The sequence below is a fragment of the Canis lupus genome, chromosome 5 (genome assembly GCF_003254725.2).
Source record: "Canis lupus dingo isolate Sandy chromosome 5, ASM325472v2, whole genome shotgun sequence".
In the NCBI taxonomy this organism is placed as follows: domain Eukaryota; kingdom Metazoa; phylum Chordata; class Mammalia; order Carnivora; family Canidae; genus Canis; species Canis lupus.
In genome coordinates, this window is record NC_064247.1 from 71,657,395 (window position 1) to 71,684,884 (window position 27,490).

The window sequence follows — 27,490 nt, forward strand, 5'->3', positions numbered from 1 at the left end:
AGTCGTAATGGTGCTTAGTCCTTGCCCTTTAGCTCAGGGCACATGTGAATGTGTGAACCAGAAAAGCCGTAGAGGTTATTTAAAATGCAGATTAACTGGACTCCCTTCCCACAGAGTAAATCAGAATTTCTGAGATGATGGGGCCCAGAAATCTGCATTTTTACATGCTTCCTCAGGCGATTCTTAAGTATCTTGAAGTTTCAAAGTGTTGGCTTTGAGCTTGCCCGATGAAAGATTTACACCTGAAAGATTTACACCTGAAAGCACCAATGGATAACTATAAAAGAAATGTCCACATCAGTGATACAGATAAACCTAGAAAACATCAGTGAGGGGCGTACCCAGGGTCTGCATTCGAGTCAGCTTAGAGCTACAGAGATGGGGTGTGAGGCAGCATGTGGAGGCATGTTCGCACAACTGCAAGGGGCAAACTATCATTGTAACAGTGGTCCTACCTCGGGCGGCGGGGGGGCGGGTACAAGGGGGCCTTTGTTTAGTGTTTTACTGTTGTTATTTTCTTCATGGCTTTGTTTACTGTATTAAACTTTTAGTTTTAGAATGATTTTAGCTTTGGAAAAGTTTCACAGATAACACAGATAATACATAAGGGGTTGCTGAGGTTAGTGTGGTACCAACTGTGGTATTTGTTGCCATTCCCGAATAAGTACTGATACATTATTGTTCACTGATCGCCATACTTGAACCTAATTTTCATAGTTTTCAATTTAATATCCTTTTCCCATCCAGATTTTCATATTACGCTAAATCATTGCATCTCCTTAGGTTCCTCCTGGCTATGACACTTTCTCAGATTCTCTCTGTTTTTGATGACCTTGATGCTTTGGAGGTGTATCTTTCAGATATTTTGTAGCATGACCCTCAATTGGAATTTGACTGATGTTTTTTTCTCATAATTAGACTAGAGTTATGGGTTTTGGGAGGAAGAATCCAGAAATAAAGGTTTTCTTTCATCACATCATTATCATATTGAAAGTGTATGCTATCAACAGGTCTCACCCCTAATCATATTGACCCTGATCACCTGGCCGAATGTTTTTGAAGCTTCCCACTATAAAGTAACTTTTCCCCTCCCTTCCCATACTATATTCTTTAGGAGAAGTCACTATATGCAGCCCAAACTTAGGGGATGAGGAATGTGCCCTACTTCCTTGAGGATAGAGTATATACATAAATTATTTGAAGTTCTTCTGTATGGAAGATTTGTATATTCTCCTTTATTCATTCATTCATTCATTCATTCACTCGTTCACTCATTCATTTATTTAAATATTATGTCAATATGAACTTATGGATGTTTATGTTATATTGTGGATTTTAACCCAATATACTATGTTATTTATGTTTCTTGCTCAAATTGTTCTAGGTGTAGTTATTGGGAGCCCTATCAGTTGGCTTCTGTGCTCCTCTGGAACACATACAGAGTTTTGTCTTTTAAGAGCTTTTTTAACTCCTGGCACCAGAAGATGCTCCAGGCTCATCTTATACATTACCTAGTCCTAGAATAAGCCATTACCTAGAATAAGCCATTTCTCCAAGGAACCTTGGTTTCTTTAATCAGAGAATAGAATTTAGAAACTGAGATCGGGATGTTGTATGTCCTCATTACTACTGGGATGCCATTGCTTCTAGGCTTTCCTAGAACTAAGACAAGACTAGAAAATATATATGTATATGTCAACATATCTCTGTATATATGACTATCTCTTTCTAGATCTGTATCTGTATCTGTATATCCATATCTGTTTACCTACATATAGTATCTATTTATATCTATGTTAAACTAAACATGAGTTCACACTAACGTCTCTAATTCTAATCCATTACCACATGGATTATTTTAGCCTTTCCCCCTTGCTTACCAACAGTGAGACACTGGCTTTCACCATCTGCCATCAATTAATTTATTTGTTTAATCTTGGATAGATATCTATTAGTTTTAGAATTAACCTGAACCCTCACAGGGGCTCCCCTTTTTATGTAATGTCCATTTACCACCAAAGCAGTGTCTGTTACCTGCAGCCTATTTTGGGACACTCTAGCTTAAAGGAACTCTTTTTTAGGACTACTGTCCTGCAGACACAGTGAGTGCCCTGAGCCACATCACTTTCTTGATCTGTCCTTCTAGCTCATGGCTTAGCTCCCACAGGCAGCCACTCCAGGGCCTGCCCAATATATTTATGTCACACTGTGGGTTTTAAACTAATACTATGTTACTTACTTTTTCTTGCTCTAATCATTCTAGCAGCAGTTATTGGGAGTTGTTTCAATTGTCTTCTGTGTTCCTCTGACATAGCCACATAATTTTGTCTTTTGAGTACTCTGCCCCTGCCTTTCTAGGTTATAGTGATTATTAATATCCATTCAAGAAGCACTTGCTGTGAACATGTACTACATACGTAGGTCTGTACTAAAGGTAAGGATATGGAAATAAATGTAGCAGGGTCCTGTCTCTAGGAGCTCTGTTTCTAATGGGAGGAAGGGAGGGCTTGACCCTTGCTCTATTTTGCCATTGTAGGTTTACTTCTCTAAATGCCACCATACAAAGGAGTAGGGGATGCCCCTTAGTGTCTTAGAGGAGAGTGCCTTCATTTAGGTTGGAATATATGGGAAAACCTTTCAAAGTAGGAAACTCTTTGGCTGAGTCCTGAAGAATTGATCTATATTTTTAATATGCATCTATTGGGTGTCATAGTACAGACTGAGTGTTGAGAACATAATGGAGGGGAGAAAAACCTAGATAAGGTTACTGGTCTCATGAAGACCCTAGGTAAGTGAGGAATTCGAGCATTTAGTAGCATAAGTGGCACAGAATCAGGTGGGGACATGGTGTTGCAGCCCTGAGATTTTTGTCTACAAAATTTCCCTTCAGTTCTCACAGCTCTGCATCCATCGAGCCCCTCTGGGAGCATGATATGCAGAGATTCCAAAGACCCTGGCATACCCAGAGCCCTGTACTGATTCCTGTGCATTGCACCAGGCACAAGGGAGAGGGGAGGGAAGGTGGGGGCCAAGTGGGACAACATCCATTTGATCCTTTTTATATGTAAATGTGACTTTAAATAATATTTTGTAATGACCTGCATTTCTGTTAGGAAATATCTCTTGATGATTTATCTTTCTGCAATTATGACAGCCTAGTGATCTTGTTAATTAATGCCAAAGTGGGTTTTTCAGCACCTCATTAAAGGTTTTCCCTTTCAGGACACCGACACTCATGCACAGCCAGGGGCACAGAAAGCCATTTTCTTGTGGGTAGAAACAGATCTTTTGATCCTCCACCTCTTCCTTTCTCTCTCCTTTGCCCTCTTATCATATTTTGTTCTTTTTCCTGTTTTGTATCCCTTCCTTGTCCTCTTCACCCTCAGCCTTCTACTCCTCTCCTTTTCTTCTATTCCAAAACACAGTTGCTTCTTATTGCTCTGAAGCACTGTTTTAAATAGTTTGCTGTCATCAGTATGTTCCTTGGGAGACCCTCTTTCTTCTGAAATGGTTGTTTTATTTTACCATTTAATTCAATATTTCCTGTTCAACAAGTGTTGGTTCCCTTATAGATGCCAGGGAGGTAGTAGTGAACCAGAGAGTGTCCTGCATGCAAGACTCTTAGTTTTATCCCATATAAATAACTGACATGTTGAACAAGCGAATGAAGGATTCTGTGGTTTAGTAAATTTGTTAATCCTATCTTAGGGTTGGCAAACTATGGCCTGAAGGCCAAATACTTGCTTGTTTTTGTAAATAAAGTTTTATTAGAACACAGCCACACCCATTCACTTGCATATTATCCATGGCTGCTTTGCTGCTACAACCACAGTGTTGAGTTGTTACACAATAGAAACCATGTGGCCCACAATGCCTAAAATATTTACTGGCCTTTTATAGAAAATGCTTGCTGATCCCTGATGTCTTCTATTACTGGAGATTCTAAATGCCTATTATATATTCAAAAGTCTGAAAAATTCTACAGTCAGAAAATCTAGGTAATTTCTTTGCCTCATTTTTCCCCAAAATATTTGATCATAGAACCCTCTTCCAACACACATTTTTATAAATTGATTTATAGACATTGCCCCTGGATGAAATGCCCACCCCTGAAAGTTGTCCTTCTCTGCCTGATTTCAATTTGGTCACCATTCTGGCCTTCTGTCCTGTAGCTGGACTTCCCTAGCTAAACCTAGCTCCTCTCTCAGCCTCTTTGAAAATATCCTTCCACTCAGGCATGAAGGCTGGGATTCTCCTCCACTCCAATGAGACGTTTCTCTTTCCAGGAGCAATGATGTGTAAAGCCCAAGTCACCACTAATGGTAAAACAAGTTAGGCTGGTTTTCTGTCCATGGGGTTTCCACTCTTGCCTCATCTGACTCATCCCAAAGGAAACTCATTTTGATTTATGGTTTATTTTTCTGAGGCATTGTTGAAGCTGAGATTAAACTGGGATGCCTTGAAGATTAGCCTAACCTGAAGGAAGGGTCATAGTGGTTTTGAGAAGTCCCAGCAGGTATAAATTTCCTCTAAGGTCCCAAGAGAACCTGAGGAAGCTACAACAGGGGAGATATCTTTCCTATCCTGGAAGGTGGAGTGGGGGAGCGGTTTGGATGAGAGGATTCAGATTATACCTTGGCACTTGGAGAGTGCTATAAAGCAGAAATGGGCCGAAAGGTCCTTCCAATTCTTCCTTTCTCATAAGTAAGGCCTAAGGAAGAGAGCAGAATGTGGGATATTGCAGGTAGGGTGTGGGAATGGATGCTACTTCACCAGGTTGGGGGTGTGTAGTCAGTAGATGGCTTCCAGCCACAGCAACTGGAGGAGGTCATTTCCAGAGCCAGGTAAATAACTGTAGGTCTAAAGAATCAGGCTGACATCCAGGATTGGGGTGCAGAGCCCAGGGAAAGTGGGGCAGGCAAAATAATCAAAGAATATTTTCTTTGAGTCCTCCCAATTGCCTAATCCCCAGGAAAATGAACATGATGTTGTTACTCCTGTGATTATATTATATTACATGGCAAAAGGGATTTTGTAATTAAGATGTAATTAAGGTTACTAATCAGTTGGCCTTAAAATAGGGAGATTACCACTTTTCTTCTTCAGTTGGTAGCAGGAAAGGAAGTCAGAAAAATTCAAGGAACAAAAAGGATTTGTTGCACTATCTCTGGCTTTGAAGATGGAGGGAGCCATGTTCCATGACAAAAGCATGTTCTTCCCTAGAGCCCTTAGATAAGAGTTCAGCCTGGCTCATGCTTTGATTTCAGCCTTGTGAGATTCTGGATAGAGAACCTAGCCATGCCACATTGGACTTCTGACCTTCAGAACTGTGAACTACTGAATGTATTTTGTTGAAGCAGTGAAGTTTGTGGGGATTTGTTACACAGCAGTAGGAAACTAACATGATAAGCAAAGCATCAAGATGGCTAATTATTTAATGAGGAATGTTAAAGGGGGCACATTATAGTGTTTTTATAGCATCACTCACTCTGGTTGACTAATACTTCCCCCTTCCATAATAATCCTGGCTAGTCTATATGGTTTTTAAAAAATTTACTACATGACTCCACCCCAGGAGTTGGTACCATATCTAAGTCTTGCTAACAACAGGATTCCATCCTCCTGGCCACACCAATAGTGTCAGGAATAAATTTATAACACAAGTAGGGCAGACAAATTATTGGAACTCCTAAGCCAGAAAGAACTATGTGAGCTTCTTTCCTGGTGGTTGGAGAAAATCTGCCTGGGAATGAAGCAATCGCAGAAGAAAACAAAAATGAACACAGGACCCTGATCTAGCCATATGGTCTCAGAAATATATTGAAATTTTTGGTATATAAGACCCTCCCTTTAATTTTGCTTTAATCGCTTTAAATTGGGTTTCTACAAAGTGTCACTAAAAATAACTCCCAACTAATAGTCATGTTAAAGTGAGGAGGTGTGAGCCTATACCATTCTCTGAGGTTGGGCTAATCATATGTAGTAGATTGAATCTCTAAAACCATATTGGATATTATGGAATGGTCACCCAGAGTCCTAATTTGCTGGTCAAGATGTACTCATGAATCTGCCACTAACTCACATGTGATATTGGGCCAATTGCTTCTGCTCTTTTATTTATAAAGTTAGAGTTTGGATTAAAACTGTCACAGTTCGTAAAGACCAACTAATACCGTGTGATCTGCATGATTCTCCGGATGCACACCTATGAACAAATTCTCTAATGGATATGGAACTCTGTATGTGAACATCAGAGATTTGAAATCATTTTTTATACATATTAATATAACAGTCATCATTCAGAGTTTCATGGTACCCAAAGATCTTTCGTGGGTATGTGACTCTGCTTTCTCTAATTACCCAGTGAGTATTGTTATCCACGTTTCATGGAAGAAGCAACTATGGTTCAGAGAGGTGAAGTGACTTTCTCAAGATCATGGAACTGGTAAGTAGCAGAGCCAGGACGAAAACTGAGAGAGCCCAGTTATGTGGCACAGCCCTTTCTGCCTTACTCCTTATCATTGTTCAGAGTACTCACTAAGTGGTTCTTCTACATGTGCCTGCACTTCTCTTTTCCACACACTCATGTTTGGGTTTGTGTAAGATGAACCACTTGCGTTGGCCTTAGCACCCATACTGTGGCTGCCAATTGTAAGATTATCAGTGCTATAGAACCAGTTTATAAGCGTTCTCCACATAAAAATTTGAACAAGCCAAAGTGTGACACTTGGTTTGAAGAACCACAGTGAAGGATTGGTTTGTATTCCTGAGCCTGAGTCTAAACAAATTGAAAAAGAAGATGAAGGAGTAGTAGATAAGAACTACAGATTCACCTTTATTCTAGGGTCTGGTTTGAAAGCCAAGTGGGTCTGAAGACTGCACCAGGAATTACATCCACTGGATTATAGGCTGTGCTGGGAGGGGATGGCTTCCCAAGTGTGGGACTTGCCAGGGAAGGTTGAGAGGATGGAGATGTGAAACTGACCTCGTACTTCAACAGGTCTCTGAGCTTAAGAGAAATAGGGAGGGGCTGGGCCAACCTATTCAGGTTATTCTATCTGACTTTAATATCCTATAAGCCACTCTCTTCTCTTCTGGGGCAGAAAGAGGAGGAAGTGATATGCTAACCAAATTCATTTCAAGTGGAAGGAAATATCATGAGTTAAGAAGAAGCATTTCTTCTTAAAACGAACATAATTCTCACACAAGCGCATACCTTTTCCTGGACCATCGGCCATGAGAAGGGCATTGTCGTGTGCTTTGATGTGCCATCTGCCTAGCCATCCTTCCTTGGTTCCCATCAGTGTCCAGGGATCCCTGTGGCACAGAGATAAAATCTGAGTGTGCTCTGCCACCTTCCCTTCTCTTCACTTTTTTCCTCTGATTAACAAGATAGACATGGAGTGTGATCCTTATCCTTCTTGCACAGAAAGTAACTTCCACTTCTTATGGTGTCTTTAATCTCTGTGCCATAGGCCGAGAAAACTTAGTCATTTTCAGGTTTTAAAAAGAAAAGCAAAATAAACCTGTCTGGGAAGGATATCTGGGGTAAGTCCCAAATTCTCCTCATTAGGTACTAACATGAAGGAAAAGTGCTCAGGGCAGAAGTTCCCTAAAGCCTTACAACTCAAACTGTGGTCCATGGACCAGTTGCATCCATCTCACCAGGGAGCCTCTAGAAATGAAGTCTCAGGACTCTGACTCACCCTAAACCGGAACCTGCATTTAAACAAGGTCCCAGGTGTTCGGTGTGCTCATTGCAATTTGAGAAGCACTGCCATGAAGTCCTTCCCACTCAGGGAAAAGGAGAAACCATTTATGCATACTTCAGTACAAATCCATTCCAACCTCCAGGAAAAAGATGGAAAACGTACTATTTATCAGGAGAGAGTAGCGGGGAACATGTATTTAAGTGGAGGGGGGTTATCTCTGGTCTTCTCTCAGAGAAGGTTGTTTTCATAAAGGTTGAGCAGACACTCATATTTATTCATTTACTTTTTGTTTGTTTTGAGAGATTACTTGTGTTACACACTTTGCAATAATCTTGGTATACTCTGGTGAAAAAACAGACATCATCACTGTGCACATGGAATTTATAGTCTGCTGGGAAAGATGTATGTTTACTTTTGTTTTTACTTGCAGTTGTGTTTGGGAAGAAAAGAACAGGAGCTAAGAAGGAACTACTCAATTATATTGGTGGGAGCGAGGTGGCTTCAGGGCATTTTGGAGGAGGAATCAGACAAATCATCTCAACCAAGGACCAGTAAACTAGAGCTCATGGGCCAACTCCAGCTTGCCCCTTGTTTTTGTAAATGAAGTTTTAATGGAACAAAGACACTCCCATTTTCTTACGTATTTATGACAGCTCTCGTGCTATGATGTCAAAATTCAGTAGTTGTGACAGGGACCATCTGGCTCTTCAGCATCTAAAGTATTTACTCTCTGGCCTTTAAGAATAAGTTTGCTCATACTTTTAGGGTTTTGGTTTTGTTTTGTTTTGTTTGCAGATGAGTGAAAGAAGACCCAGGCAGGGGAAGTTAATTACCCATGATCACATAGCAAATGCATGCAGAACAAGCATAGGATTCCCCCCTTTCCTGATCCTCAGGGCTTGAAGGGGCACTGGGAACATCTAGAACATGCTGCAGCAGAGGGACACGTGAAGCCAAGGAGCCGATGTGGGCAGAGGCCCCAAGCAGCAAGCTGCAGACTTAGAAGCTGGTCTTGGGTACATTAGGAGACACTGTCTTAAGGCCCAGTTGAAGAGGAGGTCACTGTGTACCCAGGCAGGAGGGAGGAGCTCAAGCTGTGAGCTGATGGGCATACAACCAACCGAGCAGAAGTGAGGTGAAGATTTACATAGCAATGGTTCAGAAAGCACACAAACAGTATCCCTCCAGAAAACTCTGTTTCTACAGACCTGAAATGCCAACCCCAGCAGAATGAAAATGAGCGCATGTTGCAGGGGCCGGGGTGGTGGTGGTGGTGGTGGTGGTGGCAGTGGGTAGGGATGTAGGGGGACCCTGGACCAACAAGTGTTCCAGGCAAAGAGAAGAACAGACACAAACCCCAAGGCAAACACAGGCACAAAACAATTAAGAAACTGTAAGAAATTTAATGTGGATTGTCCAGTTTGCACATTTTCTGAACCTGACCTCATTCTGGGTAAGACCACCTCCCTGGTCATCCCCCAGATAAACTCTTTATGAGGGCTTTTGAGCCACATGCATTTGAGCAAAAGCCTCCTACATACAGGAAGAGGTGCTAATTCATTGTTCTTAAAACAAAACAGAAATTCCTGGTGCTAGACATCTGATACCATCAGGTTCTGCTTCTGAGGGAGGTTATGTTTGCCTTTGTCTTTCAGTGAAGAGGTTTTACTAGAAATAATATCAGAGTCATTAGAGTTAAGCCACATTCATCAATGTATATTGATAGATCTTAGTCATATTCAAATAGAATAATGGTGACTAATGGGAGGAAAAGGTGTTTGTTTTTGTTTTCCTGTGAAGTCCAGTTAGATATGCTTAAAAGTAGAGACAATAAACGCATTAAATCCACTCTTCAGCGTGTCAGAGAGATCTAGCAATTACAAAAAGAAACAAACACAATGCTGGCTTTCCATTGCTGTTTGTTGGTCTTTTACTCTTCCTGTGTTATGATTGAATCTCATCCTTAGGGGCAAGGCACTCTGCTCCTGGATTAAGGGACTATTCTGAAACTTGCATTCACTAATTATTTGGGATTTTTTTCTGCATAATATTCTCATTTGAACAAATGCCTAAGACTAGAGTCTCATTTGTTACATGATTCCTCTATAACAGGAATGGATATTGAACTTAAACATGACTCTCTTCTGAAAGCCACATTACTTACACACAGAAATGTTCACCGAGTATACTGAGGTGTCAGAAGCAAGACTCTTATGGAATCTAGTAGTTATGTTTGATATCCTCTGAAAAATTCTCCAGTGTAGCAGAGGACTCCAAGTCTAAAATTTAACCATTTTTCCCAAAAGTTTAATTTCCATGGCTTGATTTCATAAAAAGCAATTTTCATCATGATTTTTAGGTGGTCATAATTGAAAGAGAAATTTCTCCCCCTGAGAGAGTCTCTGAAGATAGCTGTCTTTGACACTGATGCATCTCCCTCTTGGCCAGAAGCCACAGAGATGGGTCCCCCCTCATGTTAGGTCATTAATTGTTCTTCTCCAGGTCTGCACACACTAAGCTGAGAACCAAGGCAATTATGCAATTAAGTCAAGCAAAAAAACGATGCTCGTGCTCCAATGAGCCACAATTTTAGTTGACAGTTGCTTTGACTTGACTTGTCCTGATAATTGCTTTAAGTCCTCCATGACCCTCCAATAGAATGTGTGAGCTCCATTAGAAAGTGTATGATTTGCAGGGGATGGTGTGCCACTATCTTCTTACAAAATAGTGAGGAATGTATATTGATATCCTTTGTTTGAGTCAAATATAATCTATGTTAGTGGGAATTTCCCCAGAAGCTGACCCTGAGACAGGAACCCAAATGAAATAGCTTATCCTGAAGTGATTCTAGGGAGCATTGGTAGAGAGATGGGAAAATAAAACCACAAATTACCTCTGTGGGTAAGGATCTTACTCCTACAGGGCAAATCTGAGAACCAGAATAGAACTCTGCTTAGAATTCCACCTGAGGTTAATACACAGACTCCCAAGAGTCATTGTTTAGTGCCTTGACTGGGAACATTAACACTTTAGCACTTGGGACAGATTGGGCTTCAATTTGCAGGGAAAGCTGTCAAGCAAAGAGAGGCAAATACTGGCCTGGTAGCCTGGCTGGCAGGCACTGCAAATATAAATCCCAAAGGTATATGGATGGGGCACCAACTATACTTCCAGTCCTCCTCAGGCCAAAAGACCTCAGGATTTGACATTCCAGATCTGGCTCCACCTTTCTTTTATTCTCTACTTTCAGAACCAATCCAGATGTTTGGACATGAACATTCACCTTGTTATTTTCCTGGAGGAGGTAAGTCACCAGCAGATGTGTATGTGACTTTTTAGTTTTCAGTCTATTTGCAAAACTCAAGGTGTTAGAGATACTTCAGATAAAAGAGCACTATGATATATTATATTAGTTTGATGATTCCTCTTATAAAACTAACTCTGTAATATTACTTATTTTTACTCTCAGATACTTTTTTCTTTTAAAAAGAAAAAAATTAAAACATTAAAACTCAAAGACCCCATTGTATCTGGTCTTTTGGGCCAGCCTTTGGCCCAAGGTAGTGTAATTCTGAACAGACTGTTTTCTTTGGTATGCTACACACATAGCTAGGCCAAGCCAAATCAACACATATTTATTTAACACTTAATATGCATCATGATTACATAAAGTAAGTACTTATAAACCACATACTGTGTAACTTGCTCTAAGCCAACTTTACTTCTTTGCCTGTGGTATTATTTGCAAATACAGTCAGTAAAAAAATGGAAGAGAGGTAACAATGTGTTTGTGGGATAGAAAGCATAATCCATTTTTCAGCATTTTGCCTCATTGAACATTCTTGGGAAGCCTAAATACATAGAACTCGGGAACTGTCCCTGAAAATATTTACAAAGAGATTCTGTATTCTTTCAATTACAACTTCCTTTAAGAAAACTTAAGAATATTAGATTTATCTAGATGTCACATGCACAGTAATTTAGAGTAATCTTTTGGCTCTATAAAAGGACATCCACATGTATAGATAAACCCAGAAGAGAATTTGTTAGGGAGTAGCCCTTGTACATCATTCTTATTAACTATCTCATTTATCTTATCTGTTGAGCCCTTCCTGTAATGTTTTGTGTTCTGAGAACCTTCACTAGCTCCCCTGGACAGAGTGAGTTGTTTTTCCTATTCCCCCAACCCTGCCACCATATATGGCATTTGCCTATTTTACATCCAACATGGTGAATTTCTTAGAGTGAGGATAGTGTCTCATTCAAAATGAGAATTAAAAATTCTCCTCTTGCCCAGGATAGTGACTGATACAATGGGTGATTAAATGCTTGTTAAGTTGACCTGAGGACAAGCCTTCTTTATTTAGTAAAGAATATCTACAAAAAAAAAAAAAAAAAAAGAAAGAAAGAAAGAAAGAAAGAAAAAGACTACACCAAATATCATAGTGAGTAGTGAAATATTTAAAGCTTTCCCTTGAGATCGGGAGCCAAACAAGAATGCTTACTATTGTCAGATCTTTTTATTTTTTTATTTTATTTTTTAAAGATTTTATTTATTTATTCATGAGAGAGATAGAGAGAGAGACAGAGACATAGGCAGAGGGAAAGCAGGCTCCATGCAAAGAGCCCGATGTGGGACTCGATCCTGGGAATCCAGGATCCCACCTTCAGCCAAAGGCAGATGCTCAACTGCTGAGCCACCCAGGGGTCCCTTGTCAGATCTTTTTAATGTCACATTGCATGTCCCAGCCAGTTCAGTAAGGAAAGGAAAAGAAATTTTAAAATATAAGGATAAGAAAGGAAGAAACACAATTATCATTAGCAGACATTATTGGAAAGTAGAAATCTAGAAGAGTCTATAAACTATAAGAACTAATAAGTGAATTAAGCAAGGTTGCTAAATATAAAGTCAATTTGCAAAAAACAATTATACTTCTATATACCAGCAACAAATAATTAGAAAATGAGGATAACCAGGATGCATTAGCAATAGAATCACATACATTAAATATTAGGGGGAAAAATCTGACAAAAGATGTATAAGATTTCTACTAAGAAAACTATAAAACATCATTAGAAGAAATGAAGGAATGGTCTTCCATTCATGCTTTCCATGTTTGTGGAAGTAGAGAGTACTGAGAATAGAGTATAATGGAAGTAGAATGGCCAAGAAGGAATCACAGAGCAAATGGGAGGCCAGTTCATATAGAGCTGTGTAGTCTGTTTTAGTTATCATTTTCTGTGTAGCAAACCACCCCACACTTTGTGGTTTAGAACAACATCTAGTTCCTTGTGGATCTATAGTTTGGGCAGAGCTCGGCAAGGATGGCTCATTGCTGCTGCATGTTGCATCAGCTGGAGTGGCTGGGTAGGGTGCTGGAGATTTCAAGATGATTCTGATACATGGCTGCTAAGTTGATGCTGGGTGTTGCCTGAAAGCTCAGCAAAAATGTGTGCCTCCCTTTGGGCAGCTAGGACTTTCTCCTGGGGTGGCAACTGGGCCCCAAATGAAAGTGTCTCAGAGAACAGGATAGAAAGGCATGGTGTTTGTATGACCTAGCCTCCAAAGTCAAACAGTGTCACTGGCATCACACTGTGTTGATCCAGGCAACTACCACCTGATTTCAAGAGGAGGAGACAAGAACTCCACCTCCTCATGGGGAGCAGCAAGGTTTCAGAAGAACATGTAGGGCAGGAGATGTTATTGTGGCCATCTTAGAAAATAAAATCTGCTACATAGACTACGGTAAAAGATTTTCTCTTTTATTATAGGGTTTTGAGCAGAGAGGTGGCATGACCTGACCTGGGATATATTTTGCCTTACTATTTTACCTTATATTTTTATGTGGGCTTTGATACCACAGATATGATTTTATGCTAGGACTAAAACACATGGGTAATTGCTAGGTAACTGTGACCCTATGGAAATCAAGTGTCAGCATGTTATAGAATATCATCAAATGCTAGGATCCTTTGGATTTTTGTGGGGTCATATCCAGCTGCCAGACCTGGGCAAATATAGGAGCTGTGGGCAGATTTGCCAAAGAGCCTCAGCCGTTCTATATACACAGGCATGTGCCAGGGAAGTAGGAAGAGACCAGTTTTCTCAGGCTGGTGTGCTGGCTTCCTGAGGGAAGACCCAGACTACGCGAGAGACAGCTACCCAATTGAGGCAAGATCTGTTAGAATATGTCTTGACTCTGCAATAGAGGAAGTTCTATCCCTTCTTGGTTTGGAGAGGTTTCCTAGTTCTTATATAGAGGTAGATGGAGTCTTTGGATGAGTGAAGGGAGACCATGCACTTGCTTTCTGTCCTCTCAGATACTGGCAACAAGGCATAGGAGTAAAGTAGGTTACAAGATGCAAGAATAGAGCCTTAGAGATGGAATTTCTAGGGGAAAACTCAACAACGTAGATGAAGTATTCTCTAGATTACTTTTACAGGTCAGTATGGCATTGTGGAGAAGTCAGTGGCTGGGCGGTCAGAGAAAACTGCATTTGAATCTTACCCCCAGCATGCATTAGCAGTGTGCTGGTAGCTGTATAATGAAGTCACACCTCAGGCTGTCCAATTAAAAAATTAAAGATAAGTCATAGTGGACTCTGAAAATGTGAGTGCCCTCCCCTCTTACTGTTGCTTATATCCATCCTTCCTTTCCATTTCCTGGCCTGGTGTAGCTAACTAAGATCATACATATTCAGCCAGCACTCCCGGGGATTTTGTCTAGAAATGAGGCATAAAATCAACAAGAGAAGACTCATTGAAGTTCTACCATCTTTTATGGGATTAAACAAAGTTGGCAGGTATTTTGAGTTATTTAATAGTTATGCGTAGGGAGGATAGTGGAAGGGAAGAAAAGGAACTCACTTCATTTGATGTGTAGCAATTGTAAGCACTCATTGGATTTTGAAAGCAAAAGAAAAATGTAAAGGAAAAGTGGATGGATTGATTCCACATAAAGACAAATACATATTTTAGTAGACCTCAATAAACCAGAATTTGGGGGGGGGGTTGTTTTGTTTTGTTTTGTTTTTAACTAACAATACTCTATACCTAAGTATATTGTTTGGGTCAACACAGTGACCACCACTGCCATTGTCAGGAAGCATTTGTTATGTATCTCTCTCTTATTTTTTTAAACATAGATTTTATTTATTCATGAGAGGCACACAGGGAGAGGCAGAGACATAGGCAGAGAAAGAAGCAAGCTCCATGCAGGGAGCCCATGTGGGACTTGATCCCAGGACTCCAAGATCATGCCCTGGGCTGAAGGCTGGGACTCAACCGCTGAGCCATCCAGGGATCCCTTGTTATGTATCTCGCACATGCAGAACAGTTGAGAATGAGGTGCATGTTGTTGCTATCCTGTTGGTAATATTCTAGATGGACGGTACTTGAGATTCAGACTTACAGAGAAAAACTCAGTGGTGTCCCAGAACCAGCTCAAACCAGCTCATGAGAACATATTGTGCAATTTCTTCCTAACTCTGCATTCATTGTCATCTGTCACTTTAGTAACTTGGAGCCATGAGCCATGCTGGGGTATTTACATCATAGAAACTGGTAGAAGTCACAAGTCAGCATGTGTACCCGCCCCTGACCAAGGCTAGTTACAAAATATCTACTAGTATACCACTGGACAAAGAGTGAAATGAAACTTTAACAGCTTCATTAAAAGGCAAAGAAAGTATTTATATTACATATTAAGATTTTGTTTTGGTTTTAAATAGGCAAACATGATTTATGTACTTGAAGTTGTAGAAAATTCTTAACCTGGAAGTTATATTTAGAATTCCAAAGGAGTGCAATGACTACCATCCCATTTAATTTAAAAAAGAATTTCATTGGTTTTGGATTTCGTTAAAGGGGGATTTTTAAAGAATTGATTTTTTGTTTTAAAGTTCAATAAAATTTTATTAATTTAATTAGTTCCTATCAATTTTTAAATAAGCAGTGGCTTATATGAAATTTGCGTTCTCTCTCTCCTCTTCTCCTCTCCAGCCCTGTCTCCTCTTTTAACCCAGCCTCCTCAGAGCATATAATGGATCTAGGCCATCATTTTGTGGGTAGAACACTCTGGATGTTTGTATAAAAGTTTTGGGCCAGGGTTTTGAGGTGTTGTTTCCATTAGGATGTATGCTATACAGTCTACAAACCAGGAAAAAGAATTTGGGTAGATGAAGGACAGGGGTTCTGTTTGTGGTTGAGGTTAATCCTTGCCAGTTGTCCTAGGCCTCACGTTCAGAAAGTTGATTTTAGAGCCGGAGTGGTATTAGCAAGCACCAGATCCACAGGATGGTCTGAGTTCATTTTCCCACTGCATGTTGGCATGGAGTGAGCAAAGATGAACGGGAATTATGCAGTATGATCAGAAGAGGACCAAGTTAGAAGACAAAGGGCCCACGACTCACAGTTCTTTTAAGGGAGGATGAATAACTTCAAATTAGGATTGAAATCATAATCCAGAGGAACTAGAAAAAGGAGTAAATAGGTAACAGGACTAGAGTTAAATTCTGAGGAATGAGAACTCAAATGTGATGAAGCCTTTCCCTAAATGCTTTCTTCCACCCTCTAGTCCCATGTGGTGCTTTCCAAAAACAAGAATTTGTACTCAAATAATCTTACAACTTCACGATGGCCTACTCTTCCCCTCTTGGAAATGCATAATGGGCATTGTCATATTTAAAGCTCTGAACGAGCTTTGCAGTTAATAAAGCCATTTAGCTTGTGGAGCTGATTCCTTTGAGCACAGAACACATTTTGGGCATCATAGTTGTATGTATTCTGGGAGCCACATTCTGCAGAAGATTCATCTGAGATGTGCTATGGCAGAAAGAGTTTGGACTCTGGTCAGATACTCCCAGACCCAAATTCTGGAGATAAGGTCTGTAAAGCACCAGGCACCTAACAGACCATCAACACACGGTGGTCGGAATTCTCTCAGAGTACAAGCAGGTAGAATTCTGAAAGAGGGGCTGTCAAGTGGGTTACTTGCTCTCTGCAAGGTTGCCTATCTGGAGTGAGGATATGAGAAGATCCAGAGAAGTTTGCAGAGTCCAACAACCTGGCACCCATTCTTAATTCTCCTGCCTTCTTGGCTTGAACTTTGGCATGAACTTGAGTTTGATCCTCGTGTTCCTCAAGAGGAACTAAGTTTGTCCATGGCTAGAGTTCAGGGACTCAGAAAATCAAATATGGGGCTAAATATGTACCCGGGATTAGCATCTTGGGTTTGTTAAAGGTAGTATCTGTGGTTGAGTATCAGTTTTCTTCCCTTTCAAGCAATCTGCAAGGAAAGGGTAATATCTTCTGGAGACTCCCAAGATCTGAAATAGGAGAGTTAAAGAAAATAATGTTTATAAAAACCTGGGTGTAAGCAGTAGGGCTCTGGAGAATAGGGAGGAGCTATTTGCACTGTGATGATCATCAAGACTTCTTGGATGGTTCTACCTTCCTGCTTTTCTCCAGGGGTGTGTTTCCCCTGGGGGATATGCACCATGGGATTTGCACATAGCCAGTCTTTTCCAGCTCCGCTGTCATTTTTAACACAGCCCTAAATTGGCTGAGTCATAAGTAGAGGGTGGGTTCAGATATTCATTTCTAAAATATTTGCCATGCCAGGCATTGTGCTAGCTACTGGGAGTACAAAGAAGATGGGGCAGCCCCCTCCCTGAAATCACTCATGGTCTGGGCGGGAGAACAGATGTACATACTAACTGATCATTAAGCCACAAAGCAGTGAATGCTGGGATAATCCATGAAAAGTGCTTAGAATACTGTCTGAGCACATGATAAGGGCTCAATACATCTTGATTACTATTATGATCGATATAATTATTATTATTAAACAGGCAGGTTGCAGTGGGAACATTGAGGAGAGTGTGTGTGTTGGGGGGGAGGGATGGCTCATTTTGCCTGGAAGCTCAGAGAAAGCATCACAGAGAGAAGGTAATACTTGTCTTGAAAAGATAATATGACCATGTGCAGGAGAGGGAATACATATCCCTCTGGTCAAAGAAACATGTGCAGGAAGCCTTGACATGAATATCCATGCATATTGAGATAACTGCAAATATTTTAGCATGGCTGAGTCACAAGGGGTGTGTGTGTGTGGCCAGAGACAAAAATGGGAAGATGAGAGAAAAAGTCAGCTTGAGCTTGAGAAGGTGATCATTTTTCTTATTTCAGAATTTGGATTAAACCTGTTTATAATAGAAACATAGCTATTGTTTTTTTTTAAGAAATGTAAATTAAAATAATTAATTGTTATTGATACTGAAATATATATTTCAAAGTTGCTAAGAGAGTCCATTTTAAAAGTTCTCATCATAAGAAAAACATCTTTTAATTGTATGGTGACAGATGTTAACTAGAATTACCGTAGTGATCATTTTGCAATATATACAGATATTGAAACATTATGTTGTACACCTAGAACTGATGGAATGGTGTCATGTCCATTATACCTTAGGGGAAAAAAAATTAAAGCTCTTTGACCAATTGATTCCAATTCAAGGAGCCTGTCCTCATAAACAGAATTGTTTGTATCAAAACATTAGAAAAAAATCTGAATCAAGAGGAATTGTGAAGTAAATTTTGATGTGTCTCTCTGATTCCATTAGGTAACTGTTCAGATTGTTATTAAAGAACAGAATTAAATAGTTTGGGAAAATGCAAATAATGTAGCATCAAGTGAACAAAGTCTAGAAATAAAAAGAGACTCTAAAAGCGAATCTGAACTTTGTTACAAAATGTGCTCAGCCAGAAGGTTAGAAGGCAGTGTTTTGAAAGGTTAAAGTTGTTATTTGTGGGTGGAGAGGTCAAGGGAAATTTTTGTTTTCTTTTCTGTATTTATTCCAAACAGGGAAGAAAAGGGGGTGGTTCTTGCTCCAATGGAGAAACCAGCAGATACAGCCTCTTCAAAACTGCCTGGTTCGTGACATGCCTCCCCAAACCACGGGACACTGAACCATGACTCTGGGGTTCATGATGGAGCTGAGAGATGAGGCTTTGTGAGCATGCGGGTGGACCCATAACCCCCAAGAGCATACAGTAACAGTAAAGCTGAGTGTCTCTCGCGGACGCTGCAAGAGTTCTTGCAGGAGAGATCAGGGCTGCGAGGGGAAAGGCTTCCTTCAGAGGGCAGGATGCAGGACGCTCTCATTGGTTATGAAGGTTTAGATGATTAAGAGGAAGGAAGCTTAACCGGAACCACTTGTCTTTTCTAGCTCTTTAATAAGTAAACCCTCATTTTTGAAGATCTGCCGCCCACTGGTGCCTTATCTAAATGTTGATGCCTCTTTTTGGGCAGTGAGCTAAAATGAGCCAATTGCTGCTAATTGGAGACACGATTGTAACTGCCAATTACTGAGCACTCTCCTAGCATTTTACCTGCCTGGCTTCACTCATACTCACTGAGCCCTAATATAAATGTTTTTACAGATTGGGAAACTGAGGCTTGGCTAGATCACCTAAGGCAATGCGTAAGTGCTAGAGGTATAATTGGATCCAGGCCAGTCTGACTTCAAAGTCTGTGAGTGTAAGCAGTGGACACTTTCTAGTGCATGAGTCTTCTGTTTGTGACCAGTAGCACTGTGCCTCCCCACCTCATGTCTCACCTGCCCTCGTTGCATCTGGGGAAGAAGCAGGACCCGCGGCATGTTCTCCATCTTCTGAATGACAGCAACAAGTTACTGAGATCCATCCTTTCGTTCTTTCCACCAGTATTTGAGTGTTTGCACAGTGTGAAAGATGCTGTGCTGGGTAAGGGAGTGTCAGTGTGCATAGGCACTCCTGGAATGGAACCCACAATGGGTTCCCAGGCTCCGCGATGTGTGAGGGGGGCCTAGGGTCCTTAGTTCCAGCCTGGAGCCAAGGCTTCTACTCTCTGGGGAGCTTTATTATTCAGGGGAGAGACCTCTGACCAAGCTATGTGACCTCGGGCCAATCCCTTCCTTCCCCTGGGGCTCCTTCTCTTACTAAAACATGACAAGGCCTAATTCAGTGATTTCCCAAGTCTCTCCAATTCTCACACATGCTTCTACTCCCCACCTTAGAAAAACATGGCTCCTCACAACACAGAGGCAGGGTGAATCCCACATCTGGAATAGAGTGAGAGAAGCCATGCCCTGTGTGTGGTTTAATTTGTAAACAGTTCAAAAACAGCTGAGACTAACCTGTGAGATAGTTAGAATTCTGTTAGGATACTGGTCACCCTTGGAACAGGGGTGACGGGGAGGGAGAAGGAGGATGCTTCTAGGGGGGGTTGTTTGCATTCTGGGTCTGGATCTGAGTGCTGATTCCACAGGCATGTTCACTTTGTGATGCTTTGTTGACCTGTACACTTATGAATTTGGGTCCTTTTGTTTATGGTTTAAAAAATACTTTAATTAAAAAATATATTCACAACAGTATCAAAAGAGAGTAGAAAGGTAGAAAGTGTTCCTGAGGGGCTTCAGAGAGACAGCAGGGGCTCCAGACTGGTTCTGTGACTGGAGCAAGTCACCTCCCCTCTCAGCGGTAGGAGGTCACTCAGGGCAACAGTCTCATTCTACAGATGGTACCAGAGGGTCCGTGCAGTTGGTACTACCTGGATTTCCCCAGCTCTGATCTGGGATGGGAACAGGGTGCTGTGCTGGAAGCAGGCGCCTGAGCCTGGAGCTCTGGGAAGGAGCACGCTATCATGAGCATTCAACAGGTGGCACTCTTCCCTCAGACTCTGCGCGAGCTCCTGGTGCAGCAGGGGCAGCACTGATCACATATCCTTCTGCCTTAGCTGGGATGCTGATCTCCAGGGGCACTTCTCTCCACTCCCTGGAGTAGGGCTTATAGGCCCATGGCTCCAGCTCACAAATTCTGCTCCTGGCCATTCTACTAAGGGCTCCTGGCTCTCAGTATCCGAGGAGGAGCCTGGGACTGGTGTCCTCCTGCCCCCTCCTCCTTGGAGGATGACTCCCATAGCCCCTCTGCCAGATGCACCCTGGGGATCCCAGGCCTCTGGGCAGGGAGGATCCTCCTCCTGTGGGGTTATCCTTGAAAACAAGAAAGAAAAATTTCTGGAAACCTGGGTGACTGCTCCAACAGAGAAAGGAACATGAATATTTCATTAAGGTGGTTCAAGCTATTAAACAACATTACAAAACCAAGTGTGTTGGCAGGAATCTGAGAAGCACATTTACATGGGTACAAATAGTGTGAAAAGAAGCCCAGCGTGGAGACAGCCTCAGGGAAAGCCCCCTGCAGGTTTGCCTGAAGTGGCCTCCACTGCACCTGTACCCCTACTGCAAACACATTCCCAAGGGGATAGTGGTAGGGGGAGCTCAAAGATGGCAGGACCCCCAGCATAAGGGCTTTCAGTGCCCCAGGGACTTTGGCCCTCAAGACTCGGTAATTCTGGATGATGGGGAACTTTCAGGCATCACTTTCCCAGCCTGGGAGAGGCTTAGAATCCATGGCTACCCCCAAAAGGCTTAGAATCCATGGCTACCCCCAAAAGTCCCCCAAAAGGCTGCCCTAGAGTCTCAGCTGTCTGTGCCAGAAGAGGTCAACCCGGAAAAATAGGGCAAGATGTTTGTTAAGTGAGGGTGGGATCCAGTGTGAGGCCCCATGACACCTTCTGAACCACCAGTGGACCAGCTGTTTTTCCCTTGTGTGTCCACCTGGCTGAAGGACAAGAACATGCAAAGGCCTTTGTGTGTAGCTTTTACCTAGAGCTCTAAGAAGTCTTCACATCTCATGTATCTCCCCTCTAAACTCAAGGCTACATCTATAGAGATTGCCTTTGTATTATTTCTGTACAAAATAATAATACAAAAACATGCACTGAACTTCACATTTTGCATATTTAATTTCTTACAAATCTCTGACATAGATGCTATTAAAATTTCCATTTTACAGATGAGGACGTTGAAGCTGAGAGAGGTTAGGTAAATTGCCCAAAGTCACGCTGCTGATAGACATCAGAGAGGAATTTAAATCTAGGTTCCTTTGAATCCAGAGCCTAGATCCTAAATCCATGTTGACTAGAGAGTTCAAAGTCTCTGGTTGTCTGTCTCACTGATCATACCATAGAGAGGTGTGGGGGAGGAGAACTCATGGAGGAAGCCAGAGAGTAAGGCCATGGGAACAAGAGAAGACCAGGTCTAGTGAAGTCTGCTATTTACTCTAAGCACTTGGACAGACAACTACATGGAGGCTCCATTTTGTCTAGTTACAGTGAAACTAATCAAAGAAATTCTATGAAATTGCCAAGGCTGGTGTCTGATATACAGTAGGCACTCAATAAATGGTAGAGTCCTTTTTCACTTCCTGCTGCTCCCTCTACCTGCCCAGCCAAACACAGTTCTCTTACAGGCTGATTCCTTCAACTCAGGAAACTTCCTAGAGAGGCTGTGAGTAGTGACTCCAAATTCGAGCGATGTGTTAGGTGTTCTTTCCCTGCACCTTGAACTCTTCCTATCTCAGTACTTTTCACATTGTGCTGCAGATTGTTTAATTTGTCATATACCTTTCCTCAACCAAGGACTTGATGTGGCAGGGAATGTGTCTGCTTAGTTCTCTGTGGAATCCCGGGGAACTGGCAGTAAGCCTAAAGTGTTAGAGCACTCAATAAGCATCTGTTGATGGCTGTATGGATGAATGGATGGATGGACAGATGGATGGATGGACAGATGGGTGAATTGGATGGGTCATTTGATATATAAATGGTCAGCTTTAGTATCTTCATTTATGACACTCTGTGTCACATGTGTACACACTGGGGTTTTCAGGAACACTGTCCTCCTGCTTACCATTAGCTCCATGGCTTTTACCCACCTGAGAGATGTAGAAGCAGTACCAAAGGCTAACCCTGCCCAAGCAGATAAGGGCTACTCTTGAGTCCAACACCCACAAAGTAACAAAAGTGTTTCCTAAGCCTTCCTCATTGTCGCAGGCTTCCAGGAAGAAAAAAAATAATCTGTTTAGTAAGAGTAGATGCCAAACTTTATCGCTCATTACCACAAGCTGCCCTCCACTCAAGAAAAGGGGCTGCTTGTGACTTCTGGAATCTTAGACTATCCCCCTCCACTTTTTGGTGTTGATGGGAAGGAAGGGGTCTGATAACCAGGCTGCTAATTGCTCTGCTTATCAGAAGATGGTCTTTCATTGCAGTGTGTATGTGGGGAGTAGAAGATTCAAAAGGCAGAGCAATGCTGGAGTCTGTGGCTTGGCTGTGACAGGGTCCCAGTGGAGAGATCAGGGTTCAGAGAGAAGTGAGGGAGGGCAGGGCCAGTGGAATGCTCTCAAGATAATCTCCTGTTCTTATCAATGGCACGTTTCCCCAACACACATACTTAATGAACTTATAACCTTGGAAAGCAAAATAGCAGCTTCAATCTGTTGGTCTCCAAGGAAAGCAGATTCTGGTGCTGGTTCTTGAATAGGTTTGATCAGAGATCTAACCTGGGGTAGGTCTCAGAGGCCAGGCTATCTCCTTCTTATGTCCCTTTACTCCCCTGTCTTGGTCTTCTTCCTTCCTCCTTGCAGATGTCATTTAGGGGCTCTCTTCATGCCCATTCAACTCCCCCTTTTAAACAAGTTCTCAAAATAGGCTCAGGTCAACACAGACCCATGGATTGAGAAAGCTCTCGGGTCTACTTGTGCTGAGACTTAATACCTGCCAGGTGAAGCTCCCATTTGCACTTGGTCAAAGAAATGAAGTTAATATCTTAAATGAACAGATTCTTCAACAAAGTAGGGTATGGGGGTGACCCGTCAAGCACTACCGCAATTATTCTCTAAAGGAGGGAGAGACAGGATAAAAAAAAGGAAAGGGCAGAAAGAGAAGGGGAGGAAGAGGGGTGGAAAAGATGGGTAGGCAGAAGAGGGAGGGATGGTATATAATGCTGATTAAGTGCCTACTTAAGTCAGGGACTGAGCCATACATTTTCTCTAACGTCCACAGCAATCTCACAAGGCAGACTTATTGCCTTCTGTGTAACAGATGAGGACTCTGAGACCCAGCAAAGTTGATGAATGTGCTGAAGGTCACACAGCAGCTGGGGTCGTAGCCTGGTAGATGTGACCCTTGCAGGTTGCCTTCGGTCTCACCCCTGCTATGATCAAGTGGCCCAGTAGCTTGGCCCAGTGAGTTTCTACTGGTCAGCAGGATAGGACCTCACCCTTAAGCACCATTTTGGGCCTCTTTCCTGCACTAAGTCTTTATTCTAAAATTCAGAAACTAGAATTGCCAGACCTTAGAACCCACTGCCTGGAGTCTGAGACCCAATGAGAGATCAGGTCTTGTCCAGGATCCCTCAGTTGTTTGAAGGATTACTAGACCTGTAATTTCTTGAATCATAGTCTGTGGTTGCTTTGGGTGACATTTTGAGTTTCCTGTGCTGTCATTATTCCATTATTATGTTATTATTCCATTATTATGTATCGTCACATTTCAGAGGGGAAATCATACAGGCAAACAGGATGGAGGATATGAGGACATATATGTCCGACACATACCCTTACATAGCTAATCTGTGAAATGGGATTGGTGTGGCATGCTGTGTTCACAACAGTCCTCAGCACTTCCTCCTTTCAGTCTATTAATAGAATATTTTGAAGACTTTAGAGAGAGCATTTGGTAGGTATAAAATACATGCAGTGACCTATGACTCCAGAAGGGAGTTCACGGGCATGGTATTTTCACTTCCCGTTATCAAGCTTGGTCAATAGGGTTGATGAGGAATCCAGGGAAGATGGCTGATAAAGTATAGGGAAAAGACACCTGAAGTCAGAATTCTTGTTTGTTCTCAAGCATTGACCAACCTTCTGGTTATCAGTTTCCTCATTTTGAAAACAAATGAAGATGATGTAAAGAAGGTTTCCTATAGCCTTTTTGCACCCAGTGCCCATAACAGCAGCTCTGAGCAAATCTCTTGCCTCTTTCTGGCCTTTTGATGGTCCCCTTGGATGGTTTTCATTGTTTGTGTGATAAAGCCTGGACTCCTTAGAGTAGCCTGTGAGGCCTCTTCTAAGAAACCTCATCTCCCATCCCTTTCTCCCTCTCCATCCCATCCTCAGGTCCTCAGATTTGTCATGCTGTCTCCTCTGCAGGGCTACTGTACCTGGAACCCCACCCACTCCTTTTCCTGCCCAGTGTCTCGTCTCTGATCTCATCCCTGTTGTAATTTCCTCAGGAAAGCATTTTGATCCTTGCGTGCATGTTACCCACCTTCTGTTGTGTGTCTTCTCTCCCACAATACTCTTGAAATCATACTTTTATTTGTAGATTCCCCTTTAAAAAATACATAATGATAAACTTCCTGAGGTTTGGGAGGTTTATGCTGTCAGTTGTATCCCTGCACTCAGAATATGAGATAAAGTCAAACCTTTGCCAAATGAATGAATGATAAGACATTCAGAGGAATGATAAGACATTCAGAGCAAGGGACAGAGGAAGGGAGGATGAAAGGGAGGAAAGGATGATCCCCAGATATAGTTGACTTTTCTCAGAGAAGACATTTACAGTCAATTACTAATGGGTGTTATGCTATATGTTGGCAAATTGAACCCCAATAAAAAATATACAAAAAAAATTACTAATGGGTGGACTCATCAGATGTGATCTTTAGTCAATATAGCCCTTTTGAATTCCTCCCAATTCCCCAAGGCTGAATCCTCATGGAAGCTCCCCTCTGGTGCTTGAAGTCCTGAGGGGAGATTCCATACTCTCCAAGCTCTGGCAACCAGACTGTGCACGTTATTTATTGCTGGAGGACTGCTGGCTTGTACGATGCCCATCCCCCATTCTTTTATTACATACTTTCTTGATCAAACTGTAAACCAACAAGAGACTGCTGAGCAATCATTAACAGCTGTTCTTGGAAAAGGACTAGATCACATAATTGTACACTTTACAGTGTTCACCCTCTGTTCCACCTCCATAGCTGTGCATGTCTTCTGCTGCTGGAAGCATCACAAACAAGGCTCCTGGCTAAAATCAGAAAAGAAAGGAGCAGGAAGTGCAGGAGAAAGATCCAGAAAACAATTTACTTGTTAGAAAGTTGCTGAGAAGCTTAAGGCCACTGCATTCCGGTTGGCTGCTAAGTGAATATGTAACTACTTTATATATTTCAACAAAATTAAACTTAAACCTACAGAATTAGGTTTATTAATTTCTGTCAGGGCTCAATGGGGGAATAAGAATAGCCATTCATTATGGACACACAATTACTGGAGACAAAAATGAAGCCCAGCACTATTAAGTATAATAAAAATGTTGAACACTGAAGAAATTTTCATTAAATATAATCTATTCTTTATATTACTACACTTAATCCTTGCTGTCTGCTTCTCTGTTTTTCTCCAACCTATTTAATTTTATTACTTAACTTTTTATAAATGTTTCTTAATATAATTATGATTAAATATTTGGGAGAAGAGAAGAACATTTAGTCTCTTAAAAAAGAAAACGAACGGAAGAAAGAAAGAAGAGAATTTTTCCTCCATCTCCTCTTTGCTTTACTCTTAAGATGGTGAAAAATGATGTTTTTTTGGAAAAAGCAAGTGCTAAGTGGGATTTTATTGTTGGGGCAACGCTGGAGCATGAGAGAAGGGAAGGCCGTAAATAAGAAAGAAGCACCGATCAGCAACTGCAGTAGAGCTCTTTATATTACACATTTAAATAAAAGTCCAGTGCCTTACTAAAAATGTCTGAGAATATTTGCATGGCCAAACCATGTAATTAAAAGATGGGCCCGGCTAGTGTTACCGCTTGCACTACATGAAAACATTTGTGATCCGAGCATTTATTTTTAAGCCATGATGGGTTTTTCTGCAAGTTGCTTTCTTCTCTTTGGGGTGGGGGTTGGAGATTGGATAGTGGGAAGCTAAATGGGGAATTTAATTTTCTTTGCCAAATATGGTCCTGCCGCTGTGTCTTCAAGCTTCTTATTGGACATATCATGGTCTTATGTATTTTTTTTTTAACACAGCTCAATCAGAGAGTAGCAATCCCTATAAGCATGGAATATAGGGATATTGAAATAAAACAGTGATTCAACTTTTACCCACTAATCAGTGCTTTAATGACTATGTTGAGAACATAGGGGTCTTGGTTCCATCGCCAAATCCCTTCAGAAGTTCGGTTCTGGGCACCACATGTGCAGGGTCAGGCATTAACTAGTTTCTCTTCTTCCAGCTATGTAAGATGAGAATCATGCTTTTGTTCATAGCAACCACACAACCCTGCCCAACCTCCAGGCCCCACTACGTACATGTATCCCTATTTCCTGGACCCCATCCTCTCAATATGCTCATTTTGTCATTTTCTTAGCTAGGTATTTGGTGTTTATGTTATAAGGATTATGTAAACTCTCTTCACAGCTGAGACAGCTAGTATATAGTATGATGCCTTTTCTCTTTTATAGACTTCTTTATTGCTATTAATATTATTACCATTTTCATGGTGGCTGACATAATTATTCTGCCCTCGGTCCTACTTACCATTTGTGTAAATCTTCTCAAATGAGGACATGCTCTCAGTACCGTCTTCTAGAAGAAATCAGTGTGCCTTCTGAATTTCTCCAGTCTGGATGGGTGGCTCCCTGGGAGACTCACAGTTGTGTGCCTAGGGTCTTCTCCCACTGCCATTCCAGGTAGCCTTCCCTTCTCTTGGACACCGAGTCCCTATTTCCTGAGTCCTAAACCCTCCTCTAGGTTTCTCCCTGTGTTTTGTAGAGCATATTTTCTGGTAACTTCCAAAGGAGGAATGCATGGGAATTAGAACTTTGGGAATTCA

The 27,490-nt window shown here is 41.6% G+C and overlaps 1 long non-coding RNA gene across 3 annotated transcripts in view; it reads left to right on the forward strand.

Moving 5' to 3' along the window:
- Positions 1-27,490, forward strand: part of LOC125752123 (uncharacterized) — a 73,553-nt gene that overhangs the window by 980 nt on the left and 45,083 nt on the right. For all 3 annotated transcript variants that reach the window (XR_007410960.1, XR_007410958.1, XR_007410959.1), the window contains exons 2-3: positions 6,365-6,445; positions 10,963-11,016. This is a non-coding gene — a long non-coding RNA (uncharacterized LOC125752123). The remainder of the gene's footprint in view (positions 1-6,364; positions 6,446-10,962; positions 11,017-27,490) is intronic.